Genomic DNA, 26,135 nt, shown 5'->3' with positions numbered 1-26,135 from the left:
ACTGTGTGGCGCAGAGCCTTGTGAAGGCACCATGAAGCTGGTCTTCCTAACACACACCACTGGTGAAAAGTTTACCCAGGAATCAGAGGAATCAGTCATTCCAATTCACAGGAGTAAAGCCTTGCTTTCCTCAAAAATGGAACACTGTCATGCTAATCTGGACGTTCTAGAGGACTATGGAAATCTGAGAATCAGAAACTACAGATGCAAGTTATATTTATAATCCCATCCTGAATGCAGAACTAACAACCCCATAGAAGAAAGGCAGTAGGCGTTGCAAAGCCATAAATTAATTACTTTTAATAGCCAGGCTTAGGGTAAAAGCAGAGAGACATGGAAACACTTCCCCTATCTGCTGCTTTCATTCTGGCATTTAGCACTCGAGCTAAAATCGTTTTTTAATCAGCAAGAAGGGCAGTTGTTTTTAAAACAGTAACATGCCGAAGAGAAGAGAGAATTTCCTCTGATATTGTAGGGAATTTGAACTTTGGCCCTGACTGTAGAATAATCCTACACACGCCTGTCTCAAATAAATAGCAAGTCTTCTGTGGCCTTTTAAAATCAACAGGCTAAAGTCTCCAAAGGTTAACAGAAATTATTTTACCCACCACCTTTCTTTTAAAACATCAACATACAGAGTTAGCATTCTGCCTCTGTCATTCAACAAACCAAGTAAGCCAGACACGAGTTTTCAGAACTGGGGCATTCAAATCCTGAAGTATATTGTGCTTTAAAGTAGAATCCCTGAGACTGATTTTCTGTAAATCAAATGTAAAACACAGAAAATAAGAACAAATTTTCTGGGGACCATGTTCTCATGTAAACTCTGTACGGTTTGGCTTGCAGCATTCTGCAAAGTTAATTTTCTCTTTGACAGTTTTAGGAGCATGCAAAAAAACCATCTTCCTCTATATCAGAGTTAAATTTCAATTACTTCTAAATGTGAAACAGTACAGTGTCTGGGCTGCGCTACCGCTGGTTAAAAGGACCAGAGCTAATTTGTTAGGAGGAAAATCTTATTTTTTTTCATATTCTGAATTACCTTTACTCATGTTAAGCTAAAACGGTACCTAAGGAGCAGTTGTCAATCCTAGAATCTCACATATGTCGGTGGTGGACCACAAATAATGACCACATGGTTGTAAATGGGCTGATGTTTATAAATTTGACTCATTTTAAACCACTTGAGTAATTTCCAGTTAACTGTGAGCCATACTTTCTATCATTCAAACGTAATTTCTTAAACAGAGAATGAAGCCAATGTATGAACTGGTTACTTATGAACTTGGAAGGTGTTTATGACGACTGTCCTAGTGTCTCACCTATACCTCCCTCCCCTTTGGGGATGCAGTAGAAGTCTAAATCCCACCCCCATGCTTCCACCCCCGAAATGGATAAATGAATATTATCATCCAGTCCACACATGGTGGTGGAGGAAGTTGGAGATTTGCTGGTAAACAAAATTCTGAGCAAGGTCATATCTATCGAAATAATTATAAAGTCAAAAAACTAAAGGTGTTTCACCATATCTAGTTTATAATCAAAACTTACAAAGTGCCATCATGGTGAGATGGGGGCATATTTCTGTGAACTTTGAAGAACAGTGCGCTCTGATTAAAACTAATCTTAGAGATTTCGAAGATGCAGCTTGTGAAAAGCATCCATGAAAACAGTGAAATGTAGAACCCAATTCTAACAGGACATAAATGACTGGAAAATTAGAATTAACTCAATTAACTCAAAGAATACCTCCAAGAAACTGTTGTAGCTCTGATTATTGGCATATTACATGAACATTGTACATCTAAAGCATAAATATGAACTTCACTGTAAACTTTGATAACAATAATCAATGTTTAAGTACACATACAGGCAGTTCTATGCACAGGCTTCCCAAATAAAGCCAGATGGATACAGCGGCAGGACATACAAAAGGGGATCTCAATTTGCAGATGGAGGTTTAGGAAACACTATTTATTAAATGATCCTAATTCCATAATTTTGTTTTGTGTTGTGCTCTGGGCTTACCCCTGCCTGGTTCTGTGCTCAGAAGTCACTCCTGGAGGTGCAGGGGATCTAACTAGGGTTGAGTGTGTGCAAGGCAGGCTCCTTAATTACTGCGCTGTCTCTCTTCTCCCAAACTTTTATGATTTGAAGATTGCTATTTAAAAGATTTCTTAGCAATTTTTTCTGAAAGAAGTTTACTTTGCTCAGTTTATCTCTGGTACTTTTACTTTTTTTTTTTTTTAACTTTTTGGGTCACACCCAGGATTGCATAGTGGTTACTCCTGGCTCTGCATTCAGGAATTACTCCTGGCGGTACTCGGGGGACCATATGGGATGCTGGGAATCGAACCCAGGTCAGCAAGGCAAACACCCTACCTGCTGATAGTACAGTGAGTAGGGCATTTGCCTTGCACATGGCTGACCCAGGTTCGATTCCTCCATCCCTCACGGGGAGCCCGACAAGCTACCGAGACTATCTCGCCTGCATCGCAAAGCCTGGTAAGCTACCCGTGGCGTATTCAATATGCCAAAAACAGTAATAAGTCTCACAATGGACGTTACTGGTGTCTGCTCGAACAAATCGATGAGCAACGGGATGACAGTAATATAGTAATAATCTTTGGATCTGATTTTCAGATTTATTTATGCAAGTTATTTAAAATAAAGTCAAAAAAGAACAGTTCTAGAACAGACCATAAACGATCCACCTCATGAGTCTACCATTTTCAAGACTTATATTAAAAATTATTATTATTTTTTTGTGTGTTTAGGGTCACACCCAGCTGTGCATAGTGCTTACTCCTTGCTCTGTACTCAGGGATCGCTCCTGGGCTCAGGGGACCATATGGAGTTCTAGGGATCAAACTCGGGTCAGTTGCAAATGCAGCAGGCAACTTAAACTTTGTACTATCACTCCGATCCCTAGAAATAGTTTTGAAAAATAATCCATACAGTATATTACACTTTTAAAAATAAGGAGCCAACTAAGCAACCAAAGAAAAATGCAGGGGACAACTCAGTGCCAAAGAAAAATCTGAACCCTACCGACTGGTTACCACGGGTCTGGCCAGTGGCTGGGTCAGCCATATGCCCACAGTCTGTGACGGCAGCTCATAACTCTGTTAGTCCTTACAGGAGCCCCTCAAATGTACCAGCTAAGCTTTTTTAAAAAAACTACAGCATTTTAAAGAGGGGTGGGAGAAAGGTAGGACTTGAGGGAAAGGAGAAACTTTCCCAGTATGTCTCATGGTCTGGAATTTATCGGGGTAGCTGCGCCTGGGAGTGGGCCTGTCCGCATGGGTTTCTTTTTCCCGAAGATTATCAGCATGAGAACAACTAGAAATGTGCTGTAGGTTTTTCCAAAGACGTCACGACAGCTGTGACAGCTACAGGGTTTCATGGAGAGACACTGACACTGCACATTTCCGTACACAGCAGACTCAAAGGTTAAAATATGTACAACTGTTCAAATATGTGCATATTTTTCTTCAGTATGAGATCTAAGCAACGATCAGAACTCCTGACAGAATCAAAATGCTCCTTTCCTATTTTTTCAAGTTGTCCCACACTCAACAGAACTTTGTTCCAGGGTCTGTTTATAACACAAGTAAGCAAACAAAAATACAGCGTCTAATAAAAAAACAAATGCAAAAGAACAGCGACAGCATTGTGAGAAGATAGAAATATGTTTATTTTTATGCTCAAGTCATCTCTTGCAGCATAGGTACATATGCTTTTCTTTTAGCTAATATTAACACACATAAATGTTGATCACTCAAGTTTCCCGACATCTCTAAATTACTGCTTGCGATGAGTAAGAGCCGTGCTTCATGGCATCCTCAAATTCCCCCAGCCTGGACTGCAGAGAATGGAGAAATGTCTCCCTATTTTTAAACTATCCTATTCTCATGGGACACATATTTTTGGGGTACATCTGAGTATATTCGGTCAAGTGCTCATTAACCCCCCCGCCCCGATCTTTCCTTCTGACAAGAAATGAAAGTTCCTTGTCTTTTGTAAATCTTGAGCACATTAGATTTGGAAGAGCCTAAAGACTAATGAAAAACGAAAGCGAAAAAACAAGTCCAAAAGGCATAAATCCTTCCTGACTAAAAGGCATTCCTCCCTTATCCCTAAAAGAAACGTGTTCCTGCACATCTTGTTTGAATTTAACTGCTGAAGTTCGTCTTGTTCCATCTCTAGAACAAGTCAGGCGGCAGGGCATAAAGATATGACTACATGAATAAAAACACATGACCAGCACGGCCACTGCACATTCAAAAACAAGATGAGAGAGAAAAAATATTAACTGTCAAGTGACAAGTCACTTGGACGGGCATGTTTCTGCACTGTGTCATGAATGTTCAATTGGAAAGCTACTGCAAGTGTCTCCTGCCCCGGCTGCTGTGAATGTGGAGATGTCATCAGAAGAAGCGGATGCTTTACGAGCTGCACGCTGGCATCCCTCTCCCAGCTCCAGAAGATTTGCTAAAACAAAAAGCATCCCTTGCGCCAACATTTCAACGCAGTCCGCATCTCTGCAAGGAGCTGCACGAACCCCACCAACACACCTCCGAGGCCCCTCTGTGAGAAGAAGCTGGGCACGCACGCGGGCCTCGCCCTGAGTTTGGGAAGAGAGGGCTGTTTTCCTTTGATTCCCACCCACTCTTTCTGACACCAGCCTCACATGATTTGTAGTATTTTTATTACAAATGTAGTAATGAAACTTCACTTTGTGCAGATTGAAGCGGTGATGAGGGAACTGGTGTGGTTCGGTGATGGATGGAGGTGGAGAGTGAGATGCAAAAGTCAATCCTGTCACAAGTGAGAAAAACACAATTCAAGGGCGACCCTTGACCATGGGGGCGGGGGCTCTCAGGGGAACGGCAGGGGCACCTATGGCTGTGGAATGTGACTCTGCCTGGACAGAGATGAAGCCCATAAACGATGTGATCCCTTCTCTGAACCTCTGTAAAACAGAGATGCAGCCTGATCCAGGATAACAGCAGTCGGCCATGGTCTGTGTCAGGGCCTCAGACTCTGCTGGGTAGGGCAGGCTGTACCACGCCTCTCTATTAGTGGACGTTTTGGAATAAACAAAATTCTTAGGAAACTCTCAAGGGCTGGTCCTGGTTGTCTGACCTTCCCAGGGTAGCCTGCGTGGAAAGCTGTTTCCAGTTCTTTTTTAAATTCCTTTGTAGGTCTGGATTCTGATCTGGTCACTTGCAAAGAAGCAACACATGCAGCAAAGATGAGGTAGTGGCTTAATCCTCCAGCTGCTTACATGCATTCAGACAAGAAAATTCTGAGCTGACTCAGATTTTAAAAAGGGGGCCTGGGGGGCAGGGTGCAGATTCCACAGGCCTAAGGAAGTCAGCTAGCCGGAGTCTGCATATCCCTTCTAAAGCAAGAGGTTTGAAAAGGTCGAAGTACTACTTCTTCTTTTATTTTTATTTTTGGCTTGAGAGCCATACCTGGCGGTGCTAAGGGGCTATTCCTGGCTCTGTGCTCAGGGATCACTCCTGGTGGGGCTTGGGGACCATATATATGCAGTATTGGGAATTGAACAGGGGTTGGCTGCATGCAAGACAAGCGCCTTACCCCTTGAACTTTTTCTCTACCCCTTCCCAATACCTCCGTCCAATGCCCAAGACCACTTCTAAGCCCAATCTTTCAACCCGGATGCCAGCTCACTTGGGGAGGGAGGCAGGAAGGGAGGGGCTGCCGGAAAGAGAGAGAGAGGGGCCCAGAAATCAGACAGCTCACTCCTTCCTCTCCTCCTTTCCTTCATCAGGTTCCCTGCTCCTCAAAGCCTGTGTGATTTCTCAGATTGATCATAAGTGATGAAAGGAATGAAAGAATCTGAGCACAAGATGATCTCCGCTCCTCACGACTCACACAAATGTTCATCTAGTTACTCAGTTTGGAAAAAGAGACATATTATCTCATACGAACGACTTCATCCTGACTCTGGAGACAAGTGCTGTAAATCTCAGCTACGTTCTGGGTCTCTCAGAGCCCATCCCCGCTCAGAAGGAATTCCTGAAGACAGCTCGGAAATGATACCCTTCATGAGCTGAACCCATCTAGCCCTGTTCTGTGTCACAGTCTTGCTACGTGAAAAACTGGAATCCATCACACGAGTCATTCATGAATACATGAGATGGATTTAATATGTCAAATTAATATTTAAAATATTAAGTTTCAGAGAAAATAGACATTTCCTTTAATATTTATCTAAAAAAAGCTTTTTCTTTTAAAAAACAGGGGCCAAACTCAGTGGAGCTAAGAGGTTGAGGGCCACTCAGGGTAATGTGGGGGACCGGGGGGGTCGGGAACTGCACTCAGAGCCCTGGGCAACATGCTAGATAAATGCTTACCACTTACGCTATCTCCCCAACCCTGGAAAAGTTTTTAAAAATGAAAATCCTGTGCTGAGGATGAAGTTAGGTGGCAGAGTGCCTTCTTTGCAAAAAAGTAAAATAAATGAACAGATGACCCTTAGTGCCAGCCAAGAAAATAGTGAAACAAGTTCACCAGTTATAAGAAATGACACAACCATCTTCTTGGGTTTTTTTTTGGGGGGGTCACACCCAGTGATGCTCAGGGGTTACTCTTGGCTTTGCACTCAGGAATTACTCCTGGGGGTGCTTGGGGGACCATATGGGATGCTGGGGATCGAACCTGGGTCGGCCATGTGCTAGGCAAATGCCCTACCCGATGTACTATCGCTCTGGCCCCACAACCATCTTCTTTATGGAAATAATAGAACAAACAAATCTATGCCATTGTTAAGGAGCTCACACTCTTAGGATCCCAGTTCTGGAAACACTTCAGAATCACAGTATTATTTCTTTTCTTGTTTGTTTTTTTGGAGGAGGGCACACCTGGTGATACTCAGGGGATACTCCTGGTCCCTCACTCAGAAACTTTCTTGGCAGGGCTTAGAGGACCATATGAGATGCTGACAATCAAACGCAGGCCAACCACATGCAAGGCAAGTGCTCTACCTACTCACTGCACTATCACTCCAGCCCACAACCCCAGCATCATTTCTAAGAGTAAATGGGAAAAATAATCCAATAATCTGCTCTGAGAGATGGCTAAGTTCTCGATGTTAAAGATGCTAAGTAATTATTTTTTAAAAAGAGACAAAAATGGTTCACAACTGCAGTTAAATGAGAAGAGCAGATGACAAAATTACTCATATGGTATGATTCTGGAAAAATAAGCACAAGAGAAAAAAAATATAGAAGGAAATGCCCAGAAATAGCCATGGTTAATTCTGGGTGGAAAGATTTTGAGATTTTTATCATAATCTGTATTTTGCCAAGTTTCTAAAATGGTGAATTACTACCGTGAAAAAAATTATTATTTTAATAAAATAGTTAATAAAGTAGATGAAAATTTCAACCACAATGGAATATATACTTTGGACTTTGTATAAATCTTTCAAACTGTCAAAAGATTTAAAAAATAAATCCTAATTTTCCACTGTGGGTAAACAAAGATGAAAATAAATGAGTATATGCACTCTGGATCCTATTTTCTGGAGAATACCATAGTGAAGTACATGAAAATTTCAGTAGTACACAATGGTAGACTCGGCAATTTCTAGTGGACATTTTCTTATGTGCGTAACTGAATGAATATTTGTAAAAAATGCAATCATAGGCTTCTTAAGGTTACTGTTTATACTCTACTGCTTCATAAATGAAAGGCGTATAAATGTTCAGAAAGAGAGGATCAGCTATATTATAACTTTAGTGAGCCCATTTATAGATTCTGTGTACTCATTATAATAAGGCTGTATAGTTGTAGTTCCTTCTTTCTTAATTTTTCCTCAACAGGATGCTCAGATTTTGGGTCTTTCAGGACCCACATATGCAGGTCCCTGTGGGCTGAGCTAGTGGTCCTAGGCTTGCCCCAGGCCCCTCTTAAACAGCCCTATCGGCATTGCCTATGGGGGTGGAGGGTGGGGTAGCACAGACTTTGAACTCAAAATTTTCCTCTTTCAGGCAAGTTCACTAAGCCAGTAGATTCAACTCTCAGTCTCTTGACTGGGGTCCCATCCTCAGGAGTAAAGAGGTTGAAACTCACTGGTGTACCACATTGGTTATAACTGCTGGTGTATTGCAAGACAGGTGTGGGCCGGCAGGTAAAAAGATTGAAGAACTATTTTAAGCCAACTTTCGGGTACGATTCTCCAGAGATGGGGTATTTAATAATATGTAAATATTTCCCTAATTAAACTTGTTTTCAAAAGATTAATTTCTGGGCTAAGGGCATGTGTCAGTGGAAAAGTGCATGCTTTGCATATGTACGACCTTGGGTTTGGTCCCTGTTACCATTTTAACAAAGTGAGAGAATATATTGAATATATAGCCAATTCATCATTTTATAGGTATGCAAAATCTTGACATAGACCAAAACAGTATTAACTATAGTCTATAGAATTATACTGGCATGTTAGGTATGCAGGGTAAGAAAGGAGGACAATTTTCACTTCTCACTGCTGTCTTCGATAGAGATCATTAATAATGAGAATGCGGGATTTTCAACTTCAAAGATTTCAAAATAGTTTAAACAGTGACACCCAAAACTTACAAACCCACCTCCTCTAACTTCAGTGACCTTGGCGAAGCCCTTCCACTGCTCTTTCCCATGACGCTTCAGCCAGGGGCCACTGTCTTTCCTGCCGCTGGTAGTTCTCCATTCCATGCCTTTTGGGGACAGTTTTAGTCTATATACGTAGATGCCAAGGCGAATTGCTCTTATTGTCAGAAAAAAAAAATCAATAAAGCTGATTTCATCTTTGGGCACAGTTTGCCTTTGCTGTCCTGTCCCCAAGGTGGGACTGGGCAGGAGGCAAGAACAGGATTCGGTTGGGTGGGGGGAGTACTGGGACCACCTACATCCTACTTGGCCACTGCCTTCCCTGGGGCATGAGCAGGAGTGTTCACGGATACCATGGGGGTCTCTGTGTGGTTATGGGAGGGCGGTACAGAATCCAGGTACATCTGTCGTCTGTTTGCTTGTCCTGACCGCGATAAAGAGGGAGTCAACAGATACTCTTTTGTTTCTGTTTTTTGGGTCACACCTGGCTACACTCAGTAGCTTACTCCTGGCTCTGCGCTCAGGGCTCACTTGGGGGTCCTGGACAGAATGCTGTGGATTGAACCCTGATTGGCCGTGTGCAAGGTCAGTGCCTCGCCCACTGTGCTATCCCCCAGACTCACCCTCCTATTTGGAGAAAGATGAACCACTGGCTTCTCACCTGCCATCTTTGTGGATTCAAATGAGCTTGAGTTTTCAAAAAAGCATTGTGGCATAATAATCTAAAAAAACCAATTTTAAGTGGAAAGGCAACAAAATTGAGGGTCAGGGTATTGGGCCACACCTAATGGCTGCACAGAAAGCAAGCACCTGAATCCTGATATTATACCTCTGGCCCTGAAAAAACAATACTTTTAAGAAGTTCTTTATTATACCTTTTTAAAATATGTATGGATAAATACCTGAAAGGAAACATAAAAGCCTCTTGTTTATTGATAACACTGAGTAGCTATTTCTTTTCATTTCTTAACTTTTCTTTATTTAGAGTACTTTATTTAGAGTCTTGGGCCAATCCTGGTGGTGCTCAGGGACTACTCATGGCCCTGTGCTCAGGGATCACTCCTGGCAGTGTTCAGAGGTCTCCAAGCAGTGCCTAAGATCAAACCTGGGTCTGTGCCATGCCAGGAAAGCATCTTACCCATAGTACAAACTCCCCAGCCCTTTGGATTTTATTATATACAGCAAAAACGAAGAGATGGATCAAAAATAGATGGATCAAAAAAGATGGATCAAAAAAGTTGCTCTCCACACCATAACTAAAATGGAAATGACTGGCAATGTAAGTGTTGGGGAGTGTCTAAAATGGCAGAAAATCCCAAGCCTTACTGGGAGGAAAAGAGTAAGTTCCCAACACATTCAAAGCCTCTTTGTGTATAGAACTACACCCTCCACATACCTTTCCCCAGCAACTTCCCATTGAATAATGTGCCAAAAAGAAGTACCATCTTCACAAGAGAAACTTGCATGAGAATATTCGCGGTCTATTTATAATTGGCAGGCCACCAAAAGGAGAATGGTCTATGTGGTACCCTGTATAAAGGAATACTGTATCATCTCACACACACACACACACACACACACACACACACACACACACACACACACACACACACACACTGGCTATACTCCATGGTACATTTTGAGTAAAAGTAATCAAATGCAAAATGAACTGGAAATTAAATGGAGAACTCTCTTGAAATTCCTGATTAATTTCCTTTGTCACAAAAAGTGTTATTCTATACCTTATGAGCCCCATAATTCATTGCCCACAAACATATTAAAGGGCAGGAGAGAGAACAGTTCTGGGTAAAATTATGTTAGTGTGAAGATGGCAAAGAGGAGGCTTGCATGGGACGAGATTCTAGAGCTGGGCCTGGTCTTTGGTATTTAACACCTCCTAAGGTTTACTAAGATACTGTGACCTGGAGATTGGAAAGCCAACCACTTTACAACCATTTTCCAGTTTAAACTAAGATTTTTTTGATATCACACACACCTCTGTGTGTGCCCCTTTATGGTTTAGCTCTGGAGAAATCTATGCCAAAGACAGAAGAAAAACATTTAAAGAGTTTTTGGGCAAAATGTGCTCTTACTATTAAAAACTTTCTGGCTTTGAGGTTTTAAAAATATGGTGTCTATCTGGTAAAAGATTAATGCAATCTAGAAACCCAACTTCCCATCCTACTGGTTTGGCCCCAGAGGATGGCATGACACCGATGACGGTGACAAAGTGGACAATAAATGAGTGAATGTTTTCAGGGGCACAAAGAAAAACCAGTCTTAGCAGCACCCCAGTTCATCTGCTCTTAGGAATGAAAGTGAGATACTAAATCAAGTTTGTGCAAGCAATGGATTCTATTTTTCTGGGAAATCTAAAGTACACAAACACTTGTGATTGACTCTGCCAAGAATGCCATCTGTTCAGGTGGAAGGTCAATGTCACCTGCCTCCTTCGCCTGCCCAGAAGGAAAACCTGGGCAAGAGGCAGCATACAACGTGTCCAGGTGTTACTGTGCATTCTCAGAAGGGATGACTGGCACCTGCTCAACTCTCTCAGCTTGGAAGATGGAGTTGGCTTACCACGCAGCTGACCCAGTTTCGATCCCTGGCATCCCATATAGTTCCCCGAACACTGTCAGTTGTAACCCCTGAGTGCAGAGCCAGAAGTAACCCCTGAGAAATGCAGGCTGTTACCCCCAAAACACCCTCCATCCCTCAACTCCCCTCCAAAAAAGATCAATGCAGCACTGAGAAGGCAGGAACAATGACAAAGTCAGAGTCGGGTGCTGAATCTGAATCCTGTCTCATTAGAGGGGAGAGAGAACCTGTTAGAGGGCCATGCACACTGGCTCCACCATGTATGAATTATCTAAACCCGCCAGGGAACTCGGGTGGTCAGGGAGGGGGAAAGTGGGGGCCTCCGGCCCATCACCCTGTATGTCACACATCATGTCACTCATCATGTTTACAGTCTCAGCTAGAGCGCAGAGTGACCTGTCAAAACAAATGCACTAACTGGCCTCATGGGATAGGAGTGACATGACTGCAGGGGCCACATTTCTACATGCTCAGGGGGCAAGGAAAAATCCCCCTTGCTTGTTGTTATTTTCATCAGCAATGGAAGACAATGATATATACTGCAATCTGGCACGTGAATTATTCAGGCCCTGTAACCCCACGTTCGGGGGCTCTGTGGCTAAGCAAGAAATTAGATGTGTGCCAACTTGAGATAATCATTTGACTTTATTTTAAAAACAATTTATGTGGACAATTTAAAAGTTTAAGAACAGAGAGAGAGAGGGAGAATGAGAATATCCGAGAGTCGCAATCCCAAGTCCTTCATGTTCTAATTGTGTGAACTTGGGCAAGTCACTGAATTTCTCTGAACCTCATGAAAAAGGAGTAAGGGCAAATCTATATAGCAGAATCACAACTCAATAGGGAAAATGTGTGATTGCGCAAGCAAGCAGGATACTGGGAAGAATGTGTGAAAATTCTTTGTAAAACAAAAAGGGCTATACACGTTTTTATTTTTATTATTTGCTTCTGCCACGACCTATTCCCAGGGGCAGTGTGATGACGTGTCAAACATGTGAGGTTCTTATGGAAAGCAAGGTGTTAATATGGGGAAGCACTGTGACATTTAAGAAAAAGCAGACTTTGGAATTATATAAATTTGATTCTGAACCCACCTCTCAAAGTACTTAGTAACCTGACACTTAACTGAGGTGTTCATAACCTGGGGTCTATGGACGCACAGGGGCCATGGCAGAATTCAAGAGATCTGTGAACTTGGATTTACAAAAACAGCTGTTTTACTCTCATTAACAGAACTTCTTTCCACTGTAAATAGAGGTGGTCAATCATAGTATTTTTGCAGTATCTCATTTTGCACCTGTAGAAGTCAGCTTTTTCTTATGTCATAATATTATAGCAGATATCTCAGAATAGTGTTTATATTTATCACTAATTTGAAAATTATGGGTGCTATTAACCCAGCACCTACACTTTTCAACTTATGGTCTCAATAAGGAAGCACAGGTCACCATATCGACAGTTTGGATATTTTAACAATTGCATTTTCAGATAACGGATTTTCTCTGCAACGTTAGATATTTTTGCTTATGAATCAAAGACCGTTATTTTGAGAAATAATCCATGGACTTCACTGAGGAATCCAAGGCACAACGTCGGTTCAAATTTCCCACAACCAGGCTGGAGAGGTAGCAGAGAGTAAAGTATGTGCTTTATATGCAGCTGACCAGGGTTCGATCGCTGGCACCACCACGTACCACCAGGAGTGATTCCTAAACAGAGTGTCAGGAGTAAGCCCCGAGTACTCCCAGGCATGGCCCCAAACTAAACAGAGCTCCTACAGTCTCCCTGGGAATTCACGGCTTTTAGGGATGTAAGAGATAAGAGCTATGCTGCAGGGTCATTAGGAAGATTAGAGACGAAATACTGAAGTCTGTTCACAATTCCTCCAACTCCAAAGGTTCTTAAGTAACAGAAGTTAATGTATTCAAGGGAGACAGAAATAATTTTTGGTATGACATATTTGCTTTCATGGCAATATCTAGGCTTGGTCTTTATATATATTTTTTTCTTTTAAAATTTACTTTTATTTTTTAGTTTTGAGCCATACCTGGCAGTGTGCAGGGCCTATTCCTGGCTCTGTGCTCAGTAGCGCACCCTGACAGTGCTCACTGTGGTTGTTAGGATACAAGGCAAGTCCCTTCATCCCTGCAGCATCATTCCAGCCCTTGTTTTGGCCTTCTAAACGCTTTCTTGTGACTAGGCCATCATTATTTGTTTGGGCCTAGTGGTTTGTGTGTTGGTTGAGGTGATAGAATGGTGCCCATGTCTTAATTGCTGGAAACACGCTATGCACAGAGCAGAAAGGAGAAGCTTGGGGGAGAAGTCACGCCATGGCTGAAAATGGTGAAGTGTTTCTGGGGACGCAGGACTGACCCAGCTCCACCGCTTCCAGCCAATGAGGAGGGGCTTGGCCATGGTCGTGGAAATGAGAACAAGTTATTTAGAAACTGGGAACACGGAGCTATTTTAAAGCTTGCCAGTGAAGAGGCCTTCACAGGCGAGTCTAGTCTTTAGGCTCAGCATAATGAACCTCAAAGTGAGAAAATTAAGTAATGTTTCAACTTGAGTCCCAAATCAACAGTCTCAGCAATATGAGAGTATCCCGCAAATGGGAGTGCACTCGAGCTACAGAGGGAAGATTCATGGCCTTCTTAATTAACTCCGAGGTGCCGCACATAAGGGGAAAACGATAAATCAAGTAGATTACTGCCAGTGATCTGAATTTCCAAGTGAAATAAGAGAGGCGTAGCGCCTTGAGTCATTTTGTAAATGTGTACAGTGGCAGCGGATGGGGGGGCTCTTCAAGGTCATCCCTTATGTTCAAATTTGCCACAATGCACACCATATAACAGGCAAGGCACCTGCTATACAGTCGGGGTGAAGGCGGCGAGCGGAAAGACAGGGATGATAAAGATCGGGAAGGAACCACTCTTCCCCCACTCCCCCGCCCTCAAATGGTGATCACAAGTCATCTAGTGTTCGAAGCATTTGTTGACTCTCTACTACGTAGCAGGCAATGTTTGAAGAGGTGGGGAGAGATCAGTGATCAGAACAGACCAAGTCCCTGCCCTCGTGGCGTTCCTACTTTCCAGGGTAAAGGATTTGCAGGAATGAAACACACAGTGTGGTTTCAGGAGTGGAAGCACCCCAGGGAACCAGAGAGCAGAGTGAGGGCAGAGAGAAGGTGGGTGCCTGTCAGCTGGTGGACAGGGAAGGCTTGTGGTGAAGGACATCAGAGTGGACGCCAGAGAGGAAGGGGAGGAGACTGCCAAGTACACACTGATCGCACTGGAGGGACAGTGTTCGCTGAGGGACCAGCAGGGCCAGCAGCCAGGAAGCAGGGAGAGCTGGAGGTGCAGGAGGAGCAAGAGCTGAGGGTCATTCTGGGAAAAGCTTCACTGTCTTCCGGATGTGAGAGGAAGCCTTTGGTGACAGAGGGAGGAGGTGTGACTTAGATGCCAGTTACGGAGAAATCCAGGCAGAGAAACAAGACTTATAAAATAAACAGGGATTCATCCACAAGGCATTTTTTATTAGTGGTATAAAAACACAACTCTGAAATTCAGAAACAACCTGAAAATTCATCAATCAATAGTAGGGAAATGAATAAATTGTTACACATTCATATTATGTGACCAGTAATAAGAAGTTCAATCTCTCTTGATCTGGAAAAGTGCTCAATAAAACATGTAAGCATGTACATATTATATGTGTTCCTATATTGCATGATATGTTTATACAAAGTCTAGATCATGTAAATTTCAGGCTTACACTTAATAAAAACAGTCCCATACACCAAACCATATATTCAGGTCATACCCCAAAACAGAAGAGAACCTACATCATGTTAATGCTGGGGAAGAGAGACAGTTTGGCTGGGGAATTGGGGACAGAAGAGAGAAGCTACTGATTTTAAATATATTTGTACCACCGTAGGTAGTACTGTTGTTCTGTTGTTCATCGATTTGCTCAAGTGGGCACCGGTAACGTCTCCATTGTGAGACTTGTTGTTACTGTTTTTGGCATATTGAATATGCCACAAGTAGTTTGCCAGGCTCTGCCGTGCGGGCGGGATACTCGGTAGCTTGCTGGGCTCTCTGAGAGGGATGGAGGAATCGAACCCGGGTTGGCTGTGTGCAAGGCAAACGCCCTACCCGTTGTGCTATTGCTCCATATTCAAAGGATCCAATGGTCAGAGCAAAGTACATGAGTACATGCTTTGCATGCAGAGGGCTCAGGTTTGAGTCCTGGAACTACATGGCCCACCTCATGCACAGGGCAGAGTAGCCTTGAGAACCGAGGATATGCTCCTCCTCTCTTCCCCTCCCACCCCAAGAACCCAAAATAATTTATTCTGGGAGCGGGAAATCTTTATAAAATAGGTAGCATTAAAATTTCATCTTGGGCGTCGGGGTGTGGCTCAATGGTAAAGCACGTGCCTTGGAAGCATAAAAGGTAGAGTTGGGACAGTTACGTAGGAACGGAGGCAAGAGTAAGACTCTGCACGATAGGGGAAGATCATTCAAGGTTTCAAGCCTGGTCCTGACAGGCATGCTTTGGACCTGAGCTGCTTAATCGACTGACTGTAGGGTCACGGATAAGCTTAGTAACATGTGAGAAGAAATTTCCTTCTGATTTATTATCAGCAGATGATCTTTTTATGGAAAACCTTTTCAGGTGAAAAGAGGTGATTGGAAAAAATTTAAGAAGCTCTGTTTTAGGCCAATGATCTTTGATCTATCACTCCCCATGTATGAAAAGCCTGAAAGCCACTGGTCGACCACCTTGGTTATGAGTGCTGGTCCATGGACTGGTGTACAGGACAGGTACCAGGGCACAAGTGTCAATAGGCCAAGGAACGCTGCTCTAGAGAATTGTCTCTTGATGGGAGGGTTGCAGTGGAAAGAACGGAGGTGGGTAGGGAGACTAGCGACTTCTTGGGACAACCCAAAAGAGGAAGTCAGAGCCGAAAGTAAGAAAGACAGGCCAAGGAAGTACAAGAGGTGTTTGGGATGCAGATGTTACAGATTTGGTGCTGGATCATTTGGAGGTGGGAGGGAAGTAAAGAAAAGGCTGGAGCATAAGGAGCTTTTAAGTTTCTGAGACAGAGTTACACCAGGAAGCCCAATGCCTGACACGCGAATCACCTCGCCCAGATAGGTCAAAATTCTCCCTGCTTATTATGATTTTTGCTTTGCCAGCAGCTTAAGCTAATTTGGCTCATTCTATTGGAGTGAGCCAAAATGTCACCCAAGGGTTCTAGCCAACTTCCCAGTGTCCCTGGCAGTGGCTTTTGCGAAACACAGTAAGCAGGCCAAGTCAGGTTAGAGGTACTACAAGGAGACTCTGGCGGGCAGCCATCCTGGCATCGTTTCAACTGATGTCCATAAAAACATAGGCAAGAAAATGGTCGCAGGACATCTGGCATTTGAGAACGAACAGCACACAACATGTTTTAGGCAACTACTTAGGCCACAAACTTCAGTCTGCGGCTAGGGCACACAGGGGAACTTCAGACCTGGTAGACAAAGGAGGGAAATAGAAAAGCATTTCTTGTACTATAACACATATGATTGCTCTCAAAAGACCACAAACAAGTGGTTTTATGGGGGGAAAAACCCCAACAACATGCATTTAGATGAAAAAAAAAATCAAATGCTTCAGGCTTGTTTGTATAAACGAGAAGGCCAGCACATGCTCCGCTAATTAGGACATTTTTTTAATGAGGCTATGACTGACTATAACCTGGCAAATGAGTCCAACTGAAACAGCAAGATGAGGGTTTGAGGGGATTAGGTGGGTTTTGGAGTAGGAATAAAAGAAGGAATGAGGAAGAAAGTGTTCATTAAACAGTACATATTCTGGAATGAGAATTAAAAAAAAATCATCCAGACTGCTTTTATTTTCATTCAAAACAACCACTTTAGAGTATTTTTCCTTTTAAACCCTTGAACTGCATTTACAAAGATTGCTTTTAAGTCTTTGTTTCTTCAATACAAAATCTGGGCCATCTGAAGGGACATCACCACTGCTTTACGAAACTATGTAAGGGTGCCATATTCTTGAGTCTTTCACCCCTAGTCATTTTTTATTGCATATTAGACATGGTCAGATCTGATTCATTCCTGTGTGGATCACTGAATTTTGTTCCAGCATGCAGTTTAATTTCAGGCTGGTCCTGATGGACTTGAGTAGGCCAAGCTTTATGGCCTATTTGGGTGAATCTGTGGAAGGCCCAAAGTATTTCCCAGGATCCTCTCCCTTGTTCACCTCCAAATGGAATCACTGTCTGATGGTCTTATGGAAACTTGGTTTGAGGAGTTGCTAGGGTTGTCCGAGCAAGTCACATTAGTCTGGAACGAAGTCCTTATGCTGTACTTTGAGGTTCTGCTGGCATTTCGGTGGGACAATTAGGATGGCAATCCACTTCATGCAGGCTGGGCTAGTCAGCATTGTGGCAGGGCTAGCCACAATGGCTGACCTGAGGTCTCACTTAATAGTTGAGTAGTTGATCTTTGATGGGACTCGCTTCACAGGAGCATCAGTAGGCCACTCAGGGAGGGACCCTTGGGGACACGGATCCCTCTGCTCCCCTTCACCACATTCTAGAGAATTGAATGGCCTCAACTCTGGCCTCTTTTCTCGGGTCAATGTGGCTGCTGAGCTGCACTAGGGTCTCAGCTCTCTCCACTGCAATGACGAAGCTCCTCAGACTGAAGCAGTTAGTTCTAGAAAGTTCCTTATTTGCTTTAATTCATTCATACACATACTTATGTTCATACAATCACTCATTCAGAAACAACAAAGACTCACCTATGTTTCCTTTCTCTCTGGGATCACAGGAGTACATGGTCTACAATCCAGAGCCTAGAAAGTGATCTAATGGATTTAAGGCAGTAGAGCTAGCGATGATTGTAATTTAGCAAATTTTTAAGTGGTGGTCCACAGCAGTGCTGAATAAAAGTTGACATCCTGTCTTCCTCATATAACCCTTTCCATGTGTGCAGACAGGAGAGTTTCTTGACTTCTCAGAGAAGTGTCCTGAAAGTTCTAGAATCCCTTATTTACTTTCATTTACTCATTCACAGACTTATATTCATACACTCATTCACTCAGCAAATACTTGTTGATAGTCCACTACATTCCAGACACCTTGTGAAGGCTGGGGTGGGGCAATAGGGAAGTGAGAAAATAGCCCTGTCCTCATGATGCTTACATCTCCATGGAAACTATTCTGAATCCACTTCAAAGGCTCCACTTCATCTGGGGATGCTCCTTTATGGAACTCAAATAGAAAAGAGGGACTTGACAAGTAAAACACGAGAGTTACAAGACCTACTTCTTACTATGTCACAGGCATTGCAATACGTGTTTAGCATGCACTATAAGTATTTATAAGTATTTACAAAGCAGTGCTGGGTACTACTCCCAATTCAGTGCTCAGGGGTCAACCCAGTAATGCCTGAATGACCCTACAATGCCAAGGATCAAACAAGGGGCTCCTGAATGCAAAGTATGTGCTCTACAATCTGAGCCATCTTTCCAGGCAAGGAAAGTACTATTATTAGTAGAGATAAGAAGACATAGGCAGTTGTTAACTTGCTCACAAATGCGTCAATGGCAGATATGGGATTGATTTTGAACCCACTCCCATACTTATCGCCCCGCCTTATCTGCTTTCTCAAAGAGAGAAGAAAATTGCTTTGGAAATGTGAGGGTAAAGAGGAATCATTTCCAAGCAATAAATAATAATAAAAACAACAACAAGTTTAATTTTTAGTTGAAGCCAACTTGATATCTGAGAAGTGTGAGAAGCAGATGAAGGAGGCATGAGAACAGAAGGAGAGTCAGCACATAGGGACACAGCTTTTGACAATGAGAATTCAGTGCTCTGGATTTTAGTCAGAAGACAAATATACTGTCCTGAGTCAAAGATCCGGAGTCTGTCAGGGAAATTTGGGATATAGGTAAAAGTGCTAGTTGTCTACGGTATTCACTTAGCTGGTGCAGAACTAGTCCTGTCAGATGCTTCAAGAAAAAAACTTCTGTGGGACCATGTACACAAGAATGATATTGATCCTCATTCAGGTTGGAAAATGCAAGCTGAAAGTAGACTATAGATTGAACATGAAGGCCACTAAATACCTCTATTGCAAACTACAACACCCAAGAGGAGAGAGAACAAAAGGGAATGCCCTGCTGCAGAGGCAGGGTGGGGTGGTGGGGGATTGGGTGGGGGTAGTCAGAGGGATATTGGGATCATTGGTAGAGGTGAATGGGCACTGGTGGAGGGATGGGTAAATGATCACTGTATGAATGAAATGCAAACACAAAAGTTCATAAGTCTGTAACTGTACATCACAGTGATTCTCTAATAAAAAAAAAGAATGATATTGGTCCTATTGAAAACTTCAAATAACAGCATGGGAGAGGGTCTGAGAAATTCAATGGTAAAGAAATCTTTTTTGTGGTATGTGTGCAACTGTGTGAGAGAGACACAGGAGACTGGCAAACAATCCTTGGAATTACTGTTGGTTGAGACCCATTTTAGAATTTGCTGTTTAAATGTAATAGTCAACACTTCAATTAAATAAAAATTTTCCCATGAGGTGGTACCTAATTACTACTGTGCCAAGTAGCACCAAGAGTCTCACAAAAGATAATTAGACCAGAGTTAGAGTTTAGGTGTTAGAAATTAGAAATTTGAGTGCAAGAAGATACCAATTTGTGCCTATACAAGATATTTATTTGCATCTTACACCAAAAGAACAATGTGGTTTTTAAAAATGAAATTAATTAGGAAACACCAACTGACATGATTTTAATTAAACACAATTTTAGTGAAAATGGAATCATTAGCAACCATGGTCACTTATGCTGCCATGTTTGTAAGTGACCCACTTGAGGGAAACCACAAGACATTAAGAGCTTTCTTGCCCCCTCAGAACTGGGCCCCAAGTAACAGTGAGTAACTGAAAGGAAACGCACACCCACCTGTGGCCCAGTGCATCTCAGCCTTCTCAGGGACACGCTACCCCTCCCCTCCCAAGCTCACCAACCAGCTTCCCAGGGGCAAGAAATGCTGGGTGGGCTGCTGTGTGCCCACTGTGCCTCCTCCCTGCTCTCCTCTTCAGTGGCTGCCCTGCCCCATGAGGTCACAGGCTGCTGGGCTAGCTAACACACAGAACTGCCAGAAACAACTATTGAGAAGTTACTGATCACGATTCAGACATGTTTTTAAAAAGCTTTTCCAATCTTCCACTAGATTGCCACCCTCCAATTACTCAGGGAATTGTAACTCTTTGATCTTTTATGTGTGTCTGTGCATCCCAACTTTACCCCTACTCTTCTCTATTTCCCCAATGTTATTTTTGCAAACTCTCCTCTTGTTTTGAAGCTAGTTTATCACACTCTGTTTTTCCAATGATTCAAGCCAGTCGGTACCATGATGAGGATCACCAATTCCAGTGCCTACTTGCACATATTTGAACCCAGGACAGCTGGAGCCCCAGGGCAAGTTACGTATTTTCTCTGAATGTCAACATCCACACCTATGAAATGGAGATTACTACAGTGTCCTTTTCCAATGATCAATTTGAAAATTAAATCACTGTCACTGTCACTGTGATCCCGTTGCTCATCAATTTGCTCGAGTGCGCACCAGTAACATCTTCATTGTGAGACTTGTTGGTACTGTTATTTTTACATACTGAATATGCCACGGGTAGCTTGCCAGGCTCTGCCATGTGGGCGAGATAGTCTTGGTAGCTTGCTGGGCTCTCGGAGAGGAGCGGAGGGATCGAACCTGGGTCAGCTGCATGCAAGATAAATGCCTTACCGCTGTGCTATTGCTCCAGCCCCAAAATTAAATAAAATTATATAAAAATGCTTAGCATAGTTTAAGGCATAAAGCTCTCATGAACTCTGTCTAGTATTTCATTTATGTTGTTTCATGTTTTGGATAGGAAGCAGGAGTTTTTGGTGTGGGGTGGGGACTGGAGGAGTGGGAAATAGTGCCCACCATATGTCCAGGAGTCCATGTCAGGGATATATATGACCATCCGGCCATCTAGAATAAGCCATTATTTAGCCACTATGTCTTCAAATTCATCTACATTAAACCTGGTGAGGTCCTACTTGGTCAATGTAAACCCTGGCCACCATGCCCTGGGCCTTTCCAAAAGCACTCCACACATTTGCTCAGTGATCAGGACCCCCTGAATGCAGAAGTGAACATTTCCATCAAAGATCATCTCAAAGGTCCCTTGGGGCAGTGATACAAGCAACTTTTCCAAGGACACTGCTGTTTGCGGCCACTTCAAACCACCTTAAACCACCTTCTATGTTCTCTGTACTCAGAATGTTCTATGTATTCTCCTTTCTCTTTATAGTTTTCTAGATTAAATATTAAATAATAGAACTTTTCCCAAAATACTTCCTACATTCTCCTGAAGCTGTAATATTAAATTTTGCTCAGACATTGTAACAGAGCCACTTTTAAAGGAACTAAGGCTTATTCAACACATTATTTCAAAGCAACTTAAATAGGCATTAAAAAACAAGCACCCATTTTGACTCAAAGTTTTAAAATCTTATCATCTAAAAAGCAATCTTCGTTTTGCAGGATCCTAGCTCTACTGACTTCAATGTTACTCCCAGATAAAGTTCCATCTCAATTTCGAGAACACCAAATACACATCAGAGTATAAGCAGATGAGCAAAGACACTCCTTTCCTTTTTTCACTGCTTAGCAAAGTTAGAATTTATTTTCCTACGAGGATCAAGAACAAAGACTTCCTTGTTGGTTCAACTTAACTTTTCAAATAAGACTCTTTTCTGCCCCATTCAGGATATTGCTGTCAAGCCCACTCTTTCACATGACCTAATCCTTGTTACACTCTTCCTGAATCTCTACTGGCTTCATGTGAATGCCAATGTTTCTCTCCTGGATCAAAGGCCCCCCGACACTCCTCGGAGTAGGCCTCCTCCTTTGCATCTCTTCCAGGGCTCTGTTGTCACTGTCTTTACTACGTGTTTATTTGCCATCTACAAACATACAGCCAGCGTGCCGGCCTGTTCTCTGCTATGAATGTGGCACTAGCCACAGAATGACCCCGTATATCAAAGCGGTTAGGAGCCTGGGCAGCCCCGGGCACACAGTCCTTCTCTTCATTTCCAAATCACTTCTCAGTCAGTGACACCCCCACTTTTCTACTGGCTAGAGCCTCACATGGCAAATCCTCTTATTTTCTCTAAACCAGAGGCGGGTCCAGTTTAAGACACAGCTTCCTCAGACTGCACTTGCAGTTTGCAGCAAACAAAGGAGATGGGAACCTGCCAGAGGACACTGTGAGGAGGCAAGTAAAAGAAAGCCCAGAAAGTGGGAGCATTCTGTGGCCCAACCACCCCCACTCTCTAACAAGCGGCTGCCAGCGAAAGGAAATGTGTTAAATTAAAAGAAACCTGAGAGGGGAAATTTCCAGGTGCAGGGTGACATTCTGGGCTGCACACTGGTTAGACCAACAGTTTTTGAGAATTTGTCGCCTGGCCTAGGGGAAATCTGAGTCTGATCTGAGGTACAGATTAGATTCAAATGCACCGGAATGGAAGAGTGGAGCTTAGTTACCAGAGAACAGGTGGCACGGCAAACAGTATGTCCGGTTCTTGGTTTAACTTCATTTACGCATATTCCGAAAAACAGGAGTTTTAAGTGTTACCAGTAGTGACATCTGGATGATGGGAATGTAATGCTTTATTTATTTATATATTAGGTTTAGGGGCCACATCCTATCATACTCCTGACTCTGCTCAGGGGTCACTCCTGGTTAGGCTTGGGGGGCTGGGGATTAAACCCAGGCTGATTGTGTGCAAGACAAGCACCTATCTGCTGTACTATCTTTTTGACCAATTTTTAATTATTAAAAAAATGGGGGGACAGGGGTTAGGGCCATACTCAGCGGTGCTGAGGGCTTCTTTCTGGCTCTGTGCTCAAGGGTCACTCATGGCAGTGCTAGGAGGACCAGATGAAGTTCCAGATGAGACTGGACACAGGGGACAAGTATCTAAACCTCTGTACTATCTCTCTGACCCAGATGTTATGTTTAATTTTTTAAAATGTATATTTCCTAACTTTCTTTCATGTTGTAATAATAAAAGCTTATTTTCTTTAAGTAATTCATTCTCCCTCACCCAAGAAATTTCATACCCATTGATTATTTTTTTTTTTTTAAGGAACAAACATGTGGTCATTTATTATCATCAGAATATTACATAGAAAGGTTGTTGACTGTAAGATATTAAGAAACATTGATATAATTTGAAAACTAACACATTGAAATAAATGTTATAGAGTGAATATAATGAGTTATTATAAATTCTATCTTAAACACTAGAAGATTAAAACAAATATTTGATGATTTACTCATGTGAGATATAGAAAATCAAACAAGGCAGCATAATAAACTAAATGAAAACAATCTTCCAGATTCAAACCACAGTGATGGGTTACTCAAGAGGGAAGGGTAGAGAATTGGAGATGGTTCAACAATCCAATACTCTGTGGAAAAGATATTGCTACTTTAGTAGTGATTGTATGGTAAGATACATTTTGAAGAATCCTGAAATTATAGCCCTAAAACATAATGTGTAAACTCATCTTTCTTCAATAAGTAGAAAGTTTTTTAAAAAGCCTATGTACTGAACTCATCATATGTGCGTTACTTTGTTTTTAGCAAAAAGTCTACATACTCACACAATTATTTTTGTCATATATATTATGACAAAAATATTTGGATTGGAGCGATAGCATAGCGGGTAGGGTGTTTGCCTTGCACATGGCCGGCCTGGGTTCAATTCCTCTGTCCCTCTTGGAGAGCCCAGCAAGCTACCGAGAGCATCCCGCCCACACAGCAGAGCCTGGCAAGCTACACGTGGCATATTTGATATGCCAAAAACAGTAGCAACAAGTATGATACAGTCCATATTCCAGTGAGCAATCTTAGGAACACTGAGATATGAGATGCATTGAAACTGTCTGAATTCCAGATCCACAAGTCTGTGAGACATTGAGTTTAGGCCTATTTTGAATTGTTACATTTTCAGTATCTATCTCAAACCATACTTAGAATTTTACTTTTATTTTTGATTCCCCAATCTAATATTAGTTAAATGCATTTTTGCCTTTTGAAATAATATCTGAATCATTTTTTGTTTTCACCAGATGAAATCACAGCCATTCTATATTTGATAATCAATTATTTTATCAGTCTTCAAGTTATTGAAGTGAGAATTCCATTTTATTGGTTCAGGCACATACATGTGAGTATATGCCTGTGTGTATATAGTATGTGTATATAGTAAATAGCATAAATTAATATTTATATATGCTTTTTTTTGCTTTTTGGGTCATACCTGGTGATGCACAGGGGTTACTCCTGATATTTCACTCAGGAATTACTTCTGGTGGTGCTCAGGGGACCATATGGGATGCTGAGAATTGAACCTGGTTGGCCGCGTGTAAGGCAAACGCTCTACCTGCTGTGCTATCGCTCCAGCCCCTATATATGCCTTTTTAAAAGTATAGAAATGGATGATTGGGGTGGGGAGCTGTGAAGAATGGCCCACATTCCAGTGACATATGAATTAAAGAGAAAGGAGAACTCAGTAAAAATAAACTGGAATTTCTCATACCCATTGATTATTATGTCCTTATTCTCTAGGAATTTGGGCACAACCCACTGCACAACTTGACTAAATCATATTTAATTCAAGTTCTTCACTGATTTGTTGCATGGCCTTTGTCCCTATTCTTTAGCTTTTGTAGTTCCAAATCATACCTGCCAGAATAGTTTTTGTGTGCACCTATAGCAATTATGCAATTTGAAAATCTCAGCTGCCAACATGGCAGGCATTATAAATAGGGGAAATGGAAATATTTTATATTCTTATTAGAAGACTCAGTATTCCATGAATTTGCTTATACATGCAATATCTTAGTCAAAACAATCGTTATACAATTAAAAAGCTTTATTTAATACCAATTAATCTATAACCTATGACCTATTCCTAAAATTGACTAATTAGTAGACATTACAGCCCTATACTTCTAGTGTATAATTAAAGACTCCAAAACCCAAATTAATCATTGAAGATGAGATTTTGTGAGAAATCCAGCATAGATCTCTTTACTTGTATCTGATTGAGACTATTTTACATAAAATATTTCAAAATTTGTGGGTAAAATCTGTAGATATTTTTTTCAGGAAAGAACTTCCAGTTGAAAGTTCAAAGGAGATAGACAGACAATTCTCAAGCTGATGAATGATTTTGAAAAGGTGCTTTATAAAAGAAATTCAAACTGAGGACAGCTAACTCCAATGCAAAGCTCTCCCCGCCACCTCCCCTCCCTCATTCCACAAGCATTAAGGAAATTCTCTAAGAAGGCATTAAAATGATGCTGTAGAGATAGCTCATTCTCAGATTCCCACTTCAGACCCTGAAGCTCAGGTTCTGATATCAGGCGCCAGAAATACTCTTTACCTCCCATGAATAGGACAGTCAGTAGAAATTCATTCATTAAACCACTAGCAGAAAAGCAAAGTTTCTCATCCTCATTATTAAAAAAAAAGTATTTTTTGGGGTAGCCTTTTTCTCCTTGGAAAAGTGTGTTTTCTTCTTTATGTTTTTGGTGCTAAAACCTAAGAATAAGCCAGGAGGGCCTGTGTGTTTTCTTAATATCAGTTGATTTCAAGTGCTCTCCAAAAATTACTGAATCCTAAATTATTCGAGTTGGTCGAAACCACAAGTCCTCTTTTAGCCCGATATATGAAGCTCTCAGTGCTCTCTAAATGCTACTCACACTTTCATTTTCGGTAAAAAACCCGTTACTCTACACAGATGAGATCAGTTGCTGAGAA

The 26,135-nt window shown here is 42.1% G+C and overlaps 1 protein-coding gene across 2 annotated transcripts in view; it reads right to left on the bottom strand.

Annotated features, from left to right (window-relative positions):
- The window catches only part of JAZF1 (JAZF zinc finger 1), a 343,194-nt gene that overhangs the window by 111,299 nt on the left and 205,760 nt on the right, over positions 1 to 26,135 (bottom strand). The gene's annotated exons all lie outside the window — the stretch shown is intronic.

This window comes from Sorex araneus, chromosome 1, assembly GCF_027595985.1.
Source record: "Sorex araneus isolate mSorAra2 chromosome 1, mSorAra2.pri, whole genome shotgun sequence".
In the NCBI taxonomy this organism is placed as follows: domain Eukaryota; kingdom Metazoa; phylum Chordata; class Mammalia; order Eulipotyphla; family Soricidae; genus Sorex; species Sorex araneus.
This window is presented reverse-complemented; position numbering and strand designations above follow the sequence as displayed.